Below are 8,740 nucleotides of genomic sequence, written 5' to 3' on the forward strand. Positions count from 1 at the left end.
GGAGTGAGAAAATGCGAGAGAAACAACTCTGCAGACCCCAAGGTCAGTGAAGAAGGAGGGGGAGGAGGTGCTCCAGGCACCAGAGCAGAGATTCCCCTGCAGCCCGTGGTGAAGACCATGGTGAGGCAGGCTGTCCCCCTGCAGCCTGTGGAGGTCCACGGTGGAGCAGATATCCACCTGCAGCCCCTGGAGGACCCCACGCTGGAGCAGAAGGAGGCTGTGACCCCGTGGGAAGCCCACGCTGGAGCAGGCTCCTGGCAGGACCTGTGGCCCCGTGGAGAAAGGACCCCACGGTGGAGCAGGTTTTCTGGCAGGACTTGTGACCCCGTGGGGGACCCACGCTGGAGCAGTGTGCTCCTGAAGGACTGCAGCCTGTGGAAGGGACCCACGCTGGAGCACTTTGTGAAGAACTGCAGCCCGTGGGAAGGACCCACATTGGAGAAGTTTGCGGAGGACTGTCTCCCATGGGAGGGACCCCAGGCTGGAGCAGGGGAAGAGTGTGGGGAGTGCTCCCCCTGAGGAGGAAGGAGCGGCAGAGACAACGTGTGATGAACTGACCCCAACTCCCATTCCCTGTCCCCCTGCGCTGCTGGGAGGAGGAGGTAGAGAAAAACTGGAGTGAAGCTGTGCCCAGGAAGAAGGGAGGGGGGGGGGGAGGTGTTTTAAGATTTGGTTTTATTTCTCATTATCCTACTCTGATTTGATTGGTAGTAAATTAAACTAATTTCCCCAAGTCAAGTCTGTTTTGCCTGTGACAGTAATTGCTGAGTGATCTCCCTGTCCTTATCTTGACGCACAAGCCTTGCATTTTATTTTCTCTCCGCTGTCCAGCTGAGGAGGGGAGTGATAGAGCGGCTTTGGTGGGCACCAGGCATCCAGCCAGGGTCAACCCCCCACAGAGACCAAGCTGGAATCTCAGTTCTGAGCATCCACAGCCTTGGGGGCATTTGAAATGAGGAGCCAAATTCTGCAGTTTGAGCCCTTTTGAATATCAGTGCCTTTTTTGTTGGTGGTGGTTTTTTATGCAGTGTTTGCTCATAGAGGCTGGATATAAAAACATATTCATTTATCTATCAGCCTCTCATCTAACATCAGGGAAATTCGGGGCTCTGTTAAATTAAATAGTTATTGGTGAGAATTAAAGACACTATGGGCTATTTAAGTGAACTGTGGCTCCTGCCTGGCATATTAACTGGTTTTGGATTGCCTTGTCCTTTGGTGTGGACCCTACTCAGGTAGAATTGCTTGAAGAAAGTCTCTGCGCTGAGTCCGAAGACTGGCTATTCACATGGTTCAGGAGGAGATGTGAGGATATGCTTGGGGAGAAAAAAGGTTTTGAGAAAGAAACTTTAGGTCCAATGGTGGGACATTTTTGGCTGCCACCTCTCAGTTGTGCTCAGCATCAGCTGTTCCCAATTTTTACAGCTGACTTGAAGAGGTCTCTGTACTCAACCCATAGGTCTGGATATCTGGACACTGATTTTGGTACCTAATGCGGCTGAGCCCCACCAGGCAGCCCCTGCTATCATGCTCCGCCAGCGGAGGCACCTGGCCAAGGTGAGAACATTCTGCAAGCGGTCATCCTGCTTTGGGAAACAGCTGTTTAAAGGAAGTTCCCCTGGGGCTCAATATGTGTCCAAAAGGGAACTGCTTTGGATAATTTAATAAACCCAGAAATTCAATGGCACATAGTCATAAGGAGCAAATTACATGTCAAGAATCATAGATACAAACATTACGTGGTCAGAGAGCCTTCCTTTACTTCCCTAAGAGATGTACCTCTGCCCTCTTTAATTTTTTTGGCTCTGTGGAAGAGGAACAAGTAGGCAAAGTAAGTTCTGATCTGCAAACTAATAAGAAAGAGTCAAAGGACATAACATAGCTCTTTCCCACGTGCTCCTTTCCTCTCTAGCAGCTGTCCAAATCATAGAGAGATGATGTGTCTTTCAGTGGGACTCTCATACCCACTCTGGTGCATATTCCCAAGTGAGATGAGGTGGAAATGGAAGGTTCCCTTTGCAATGTGAATAGGTATGTAGACCAGGCACCAGAGCAGGTACAGGACAGCAGGTACTCACAGGTACTTCTGTCAGGGCAGGGAGAAACCCCAGGCCAGACAGTGCCTCTGAGTGTGGAGCTTTTCATGGTCACAACCGCAGGCAGCTCCTTGCTCCGGTGACGTAGCAAAGCCCCAAAGCCTCCTGAGATGCATCTCCACTCCCGGCAGCATCTGTCCCTGTCAGGCCAGACCTGATTCAACATCTCAGTTACCCACCCTACCCTTTGCCCTTCTCTTCAGTTAAAAAAGAGCAAAGCACTCTTCATCATGCCTTCCTGCGGGTGGCTAGGAGCCCCTCAAGGCATGGTGACCCGCTCTCACCCTGGCAGCTTGCACCATCATGCCTACACAGTATTTACAGCTCTCCTGTGCCAGCCCCACTGCCAGCTGTGAGAGTGCCAACATACTTCCTTTCTATTGCCTGTGGAGAGCCACGAGACGAGAAGGCTTCTGCCTGTGTGCTGAACCGGTGTTGGCTTATGAAGCATATTTAACATCCAAAGGCCAGCTGTGCTCCGTTCCATCCCTGAAATCTCGAGCCGGTGAATAAAATGAATGAAATGTAAGCGCTGCTTTATTAGCTTCTTTTATGTAGTCACCTCGGGCTGCACAGGTGTGCTAGGAGCTGTTGCGATGTTAGATGTATGCGCTCGGTACGTGGTTAAATGATGTGGAGGCATTTCATCTCGGAAACACATGACGAGGGAGAGAAGAGCTCCCCAGTCCATTTGCCTGTTCAGAGAGACTGTTGACCTGGGCCTTTAGGAGGTGTAAGGCTGAAATACTGACCGCATGTGGCTATCAAAAATACTCTCTCCTTAGCCCTGGCTAAATTCCAGAGTGGGTAAATATATTTTATAAATTCACATTCTTTCTGTATGTTCCAAAAGAATATAGTATCATCTTCTTCCTCCTGTCTTAAACTACTGGCAGTTCTGCCTGAAACACCTGTACCCTCCCATTCCAGGGATGCCTGCAGCTTATCTGTGCAGCTTCACTATTTGGAAAGACTTTCCAAATACCTTAGCAGGTTTCCACATTATCTTTGGTTAGGAAAGGTGTTTCTGCCATGTTATAAATCCTAACCCCAAGAATCCTTGAGAAGAATTTTGTGTTATTAGATGATACTGCTAAGGGATGAAAGTGACAGTTTTTCCATATGCTGTTCCTGCCGCTCCCCCCCATCTTGTGCCATTAAACTTTAGATCCAACTTTTTGTCATTCTCCCCAGGAACATGCACAGCTGCAGTCATCTCCACAGCTTCAGAAAGTGCTTTCTTGCTTGTTGAGGAAAGCTCAGATTCCCTAAGACATCCTTGACAATTTGTCTTCACTTGCCCAAGAAATTTACCTTTTGTGATACCTCCTACATTTATTGACTATGAAAGAAATGAAACCAAGATTTCAGAAGAAAAGTATGTTAAAAGTTGGTGGTTTTTTCCCAGCCTCATGAGTGTTTACTGCAAAATATTTTGAATTATGCCCATTGCATTAATGTATTGAGCCTTCCTCAAGAAATCTGGCGAGACCTTCTGGTGATTTACAACCCTCATTTGTAGATATGCAAACTCTGGGCTGTAAGACTAAGGAATAGCTGTATAACCTCACGTGTTAGAGCTTCCACGCTTACAGCCTCCACCAGTGACTGAGCTTGGTGCAACATCTGATGAATGTAGTCATATGAAGCCGGTGTGGCACAGAGACCCAGGAGCCCAGGGTGGACACAGGTCTCAGCAGGGCCAGTTCAGAAGCGAATGCTGCCTAGAAGAGTGCAGTGACATGTCTAATTACAAGTCCCAACTTTGCTTTCCTTGTTCTCACCTCCAAGAGTAATTCTGATACCAGGACAAATTCCTTCCCCCAGTGAAGAAAACAGAATTTAAATAGCTCTCAAGTTCATCTGTTGTGCCTCCCTACCAAACTCCTATTATTGTTCACCCAGGGGAAAAAAAATAATTCTACTTTCTCTACTAAGAATGGAAAACGGTTGGTCTTTAATCCACCCCAGAGGCAGCTGCTTTCCAAACAGAGTCAAGTCACTGTCACATCTATCTGCAAACTGTTTGTCCTGAACTTCAGTGCTCAGGGCACTTTGGGTGCTCAGGATCCTGTCGTTGAGGAGCAGGAGTGAGAACTGTGACAAAGCTGCTCCATTGCACAAACTCTCTGTCCCAGCTCCGGACTGACATAAGTTTCATCAGGAGAAAGGTCTTTGCCCCACTGTGTTTGCAAATAGGGGTGGGAGGTAACACGGACAGAGTTTCATTTGCATAGACTTTCAGTGCAGAATTCATCTGGTGACACTTTAGGAATTGCTATGAATAAATGCTAATTCAGAATTGTCGAAGTAGCAGAACTGGAAAATGAGGAGACATTGCATAGTGCAGCAGGAAATCTTTTTAAGTGTTCAATTGCTTATTCTGTTCCTTGAGAAAGTCTTTTACTGAAAGGGAGGTTACCTTACATATGATTGAATAATCCCGGGTGATATATATATCTATCTGTGTATATACTATAAATAAACACCTGAAAGATTAATATGTGTTTCTTTTTCCAGAAGATATTCCACAGTTGATGTCGCTTTTCACAGATCCCACCTACACCATAGTGTCACTCACTTATTTACCTCCATTTGGAATGAATGTATCTTTGGAATATCTTCAAACATAACTTATATAGAAGGTTGTCCAGCGGAGACAGACTGAATGTTAATTGTAATAATTTGGGTTTGATGACTACAACTCAATTAGTATGTTAAATGCTGTGGAAGGTGGAAAGGAATTCCACACTCCCAAGCACAAAGTACTTGACTAGAATTGGCTTTAACCTACATGCCACAGTGTTGGCGTTAGAAGTGTGTTGAGTCAAATTTAATTCTCATCTTTGAAATCCAGAGAAATTCAGGCTTTACTCACTCTTACTTTCCATGGAAGTAAGCAGAAGTGCATTAAGGTTCTGACTAACATCTCTCATGGGCAGTTTGTTCTAGAATAAATTGAGTCTGCTGGACTGCTTTTTAACTCAAGGATCTCTTCCTTTGTAACGCTGGTAAGAGGACAGCAAAGAGGTGCAGGGTGCCCTGGCAGCAGAGGACCATCTTGCTCTTGGTGGTCTCGGCTCTGTCTTCCACGGCTGAGCAAGGCCTCAGCCCCTCCTCAGTCCAGTTCCAGTCTTACAGCAGCAAAAGCTAGGGAGCCCAAGGCTCGGGGTTGCCAGCCAGTCTTTATCTAGGAGGTTGAAACAATAGTCTGGATTTTTGGGGAAGCAGTAATTTGAGAAAATAGCTAAGGCTTGACATTTCCCTTCATGTTTATCCAGTAGAAAGCCAAAGATCATGGAGGACTTGATGTATTTTTGATAATCTGTGCATTGCTGTAGTGTTTCATACCAACTGCATTGTCTTGACTGGGCTTTTAACTAGACTCAAGCTGCATATTATAAATTGATTTGTCAAAGGACATGGGGGAGACTGTAAACATCAGCAGTGGTAACCTTGGCCCAGCAAACATACATGCAGTTCTCTAGCTTTGCCTGGAGTTTCACGGTCCTCTGGGTGGGCAAAACTATATGCTTACCAGTGACCCCAAACAGATTGTGAAAAGAAACAATAGGACTGAAATGCTTTATGCACACGGGAAATAATTAAGGCATTAAAAAGTTGTTCTCTGCATGTTATGTGAGAATGTTTCCTCCCCCTCACTTTCCAGTGCACTGGGGAGACAGTAGCCGTAAGAGAAAGCCAATTTGTTGTTGTTGTTGTTTGTGTTTGCTTTCAAATTGCAGCCTGAAATGTCTCTTTAATTAAATCCAAAGGAAAGAAGTTGCATTATTGATTTCCCCAGGGATGTTTCGGGTTGATACAAAGGCGGTACAAGCCTTCTGACCTCTTCAGAGGCTAACTTCAGGCACCTTCCCTGTGTCATCTTCTTATACTGCTGGACACAGACGTAAGCTATGAAGTAGATATCAGAAAGTTGTGGAGCTCTAAGCGTTCTGGCAAACCGCAACATGAACCACTAGCTAAAACAAATCTTAAATCCAAGCAAATGTACCAGTGCAGTACTGAAACTTTTAGCACTTTCCTGCCTGCCCCGTCTTCTGCCACCTGCTTTGTCTGTCCCTGAGGGCATCACCACCCCTTGCCTGGCATTCTGTAACTGTCTTTTAATTACTGTGTTTTGAATCTCTCCCCTGATCCTGACCAGTACTGGAGGGGCAGAGTTGTAAACCGAATGAGTCTCGGTGCTGGAAAAATCACCTGAGAAATGACTGTTCTTACAGGGCTTCTGACAGGATAAAAAGCAGAAAAAGTAGATATTTTCACATTAATTTTGCAGTCCCTGTTGTTGCAGGCCAAAGCTACTTGGACAGCCCACATAGCCATCTGCATTTCAGAGTGCTTACCTGAACTGAACTGTCATTTTTTTTTTTTATTTTATTTCAGGCTTATCATTAGCTTTGAACAGAACTTTGTCAGGTCTAGGCAGGGAAGGCAAGGACATAGCTGTTGGTCGAGTCTGTCTCCCGCCACCTTCAACAGAAGGGATGAACCTGTCAGGGGCTGGTTTGCCTCAAGGTATCCTGTGGCAGTTATTTGTTAGTCCTGTTACCACTGACCCACTGACAGTGACTCTGGCTCCTGGTTATGGCCATACAGAAACTATAAATTAGGCATTGGAAATCTAGAGACAATGATTATTTTGCAAAGAGCCAGCTCTCCAAGTATGTGTTTGCAGACACGCTTGCGATTTTGCGGTGAAGGCTTTCTCTGCCCATCATTCCTACAGATGATAAACCCCAGTTGTCAATGACTCTCTCAAAGATCTGAAACTAATCTTTCAGAGACCTGCTCTGGAGCCTTCTGTATTAGAAAAGAATTTACAAAGGTATATGTTAGAAGATCTTACAGCCAGCAATGACGTGCAAGGAATCATGCTTTAAAAGCAAAACTATTGTTTAATGGTGCCAAAATTCATTCATTCTTGCAAAGCCTCAGATTTTCTTGCTGCAGCACATTCATTCTTAAATGTCAGACTCCATGCACGCAGCCCAATTTGGTATTTATATGATGAACGCTGCAAACCAATGCTCCTTAATATAGTTGCAGCCTTGTGATGGGATTATTTCCCTTGTGAAAAAGCAGGATATTAAGTCCATTAGAAGATATATGCGGTATGGCAGGTGCACAGCAATTTTGCAAGACTGAGGGAAAAAATGATACCTTGATATGCTGAGTTGAGGCCTTTTCTAATTTTTGACAGTTTACATTTCCGAGCTATCTGGTAAAAATCCTCTTTGGTTAGCACCACTGGAGCAAATTCAACTCTCAGCAATGTGGGTGTAGATCTGGAGTAATTCCATTCTGAACAACAGAGCTACTTCAGACATACTCTAGACCCGCTGTTACACAGGTGACACGATGGAAAAAGACTAAGAGAGGAATCCAGCTCATGAAATTATGATTACTAATGGCTTGAGCATTGCTTGTGTTTATCCCCGGAGGAATTACAACTGGTGAGGCGAAGGACCCATCCTCTGAGAGAAAAGAGCGTTATTTCAAACTTGTTTTGTAAGAAACCATCTGAAACAGAGACCTTGCTCAGAGCCATACAACTCTGCATCTAATGAGGGTTTGTGTCACTGGTCCCGCTCTGCCTGGTGGGGAACTGAGGCACAGAGACAGAAATTGCTCCAGGGCACTGGGAAGCCACAAGCAGAGGGAGGACCAGAGTCTGCTTTGGAGGGTGAGGCAGGTGCATTGACTGTATTGGAAGGAAGCACTGAGGTAAAGGTAGGTGTGTACAAAACAACTGGCTGGGCTTTTGCATATGGTTGGGCAAACTCTTTGCAGGACAGGAAGAGTGCATGTGTGTGGGTATCAAGAAATGATTGTTTCATGCCAAGTTTCAGGCTGCCATTCAGCCAAGTTTCCATTCTTCTTCCACCCCCTTCCCAAAACTGTCAGATTAACAACAGGGTGATGCATCTTCTCACTCGCTGGGGCCAGATTCTGCAAGCCCGTCCGCTGAGGCAGCCACTGGCTGCCACAGGGGGCCAGAGAGGCAGTGTGAGTGTGTTTTAGGGAGGGCAAGAGAGATGCTCATCTGGAAGGGAGCCATGGCCAGCCACCTGATGAGAGGTATCCCTTCCAGCCTGCCTTCCCCATGCCTTCCCTTCCCTTGCTGTGGAGCTGCTTGTCAGTCAAGCTGTGATTTTGCCTTCACAGGCAGGACTGGAGTGGGATGTTGCTGTATGCCCTCTCCGGCTTGTGGTAGCTGCCTCTCATTATTGCCGTGTTGCTAAGGCTTTCATGACTCTTGTCCAAGCCTAGCAGCTGGATTTTGGCAGCCTTCCAGGCACTTCCACTAATGTAACTCAAAGTTACCGCAGGTTTTCTCAGGAGGTTTAGGATGCTGCCCCACTCTTAGGGATGCTCGCTTTTCTTGGCTGCCCTTCTCCAAGGCTTTAGCTTTAATTCTGGGTAGTTTACATCTCTGGAGTCGTTAGAAGTGGGACCCATGTGCTTCTCCCTGATTATGTATCACACCAACATTTCATCAGAGCAAGGCACAGCTCTAGTGATGTATGACACTAGCACATCATCAGTCAGCCATCGCAATAATGATGCATTAGCGTAATATGCCTTCAGGATGGAGTTGTACTGATGATGTATTTTCAAAA

The sequence above is a fragment of the Harpia harpyja genome, chromosome 3, assembly GCF_026419915.1.
Source record: "Harpia harpyja isolate bHarHar1 chromosome 3, bHarHar1 primary haplotype, whole genome shotgun sequence".
NCBI lineage: Eukaryota > Metazoa > Chordata > Aves > Accipitriformes > Accipitridae > Harpia > Harpia harpyja.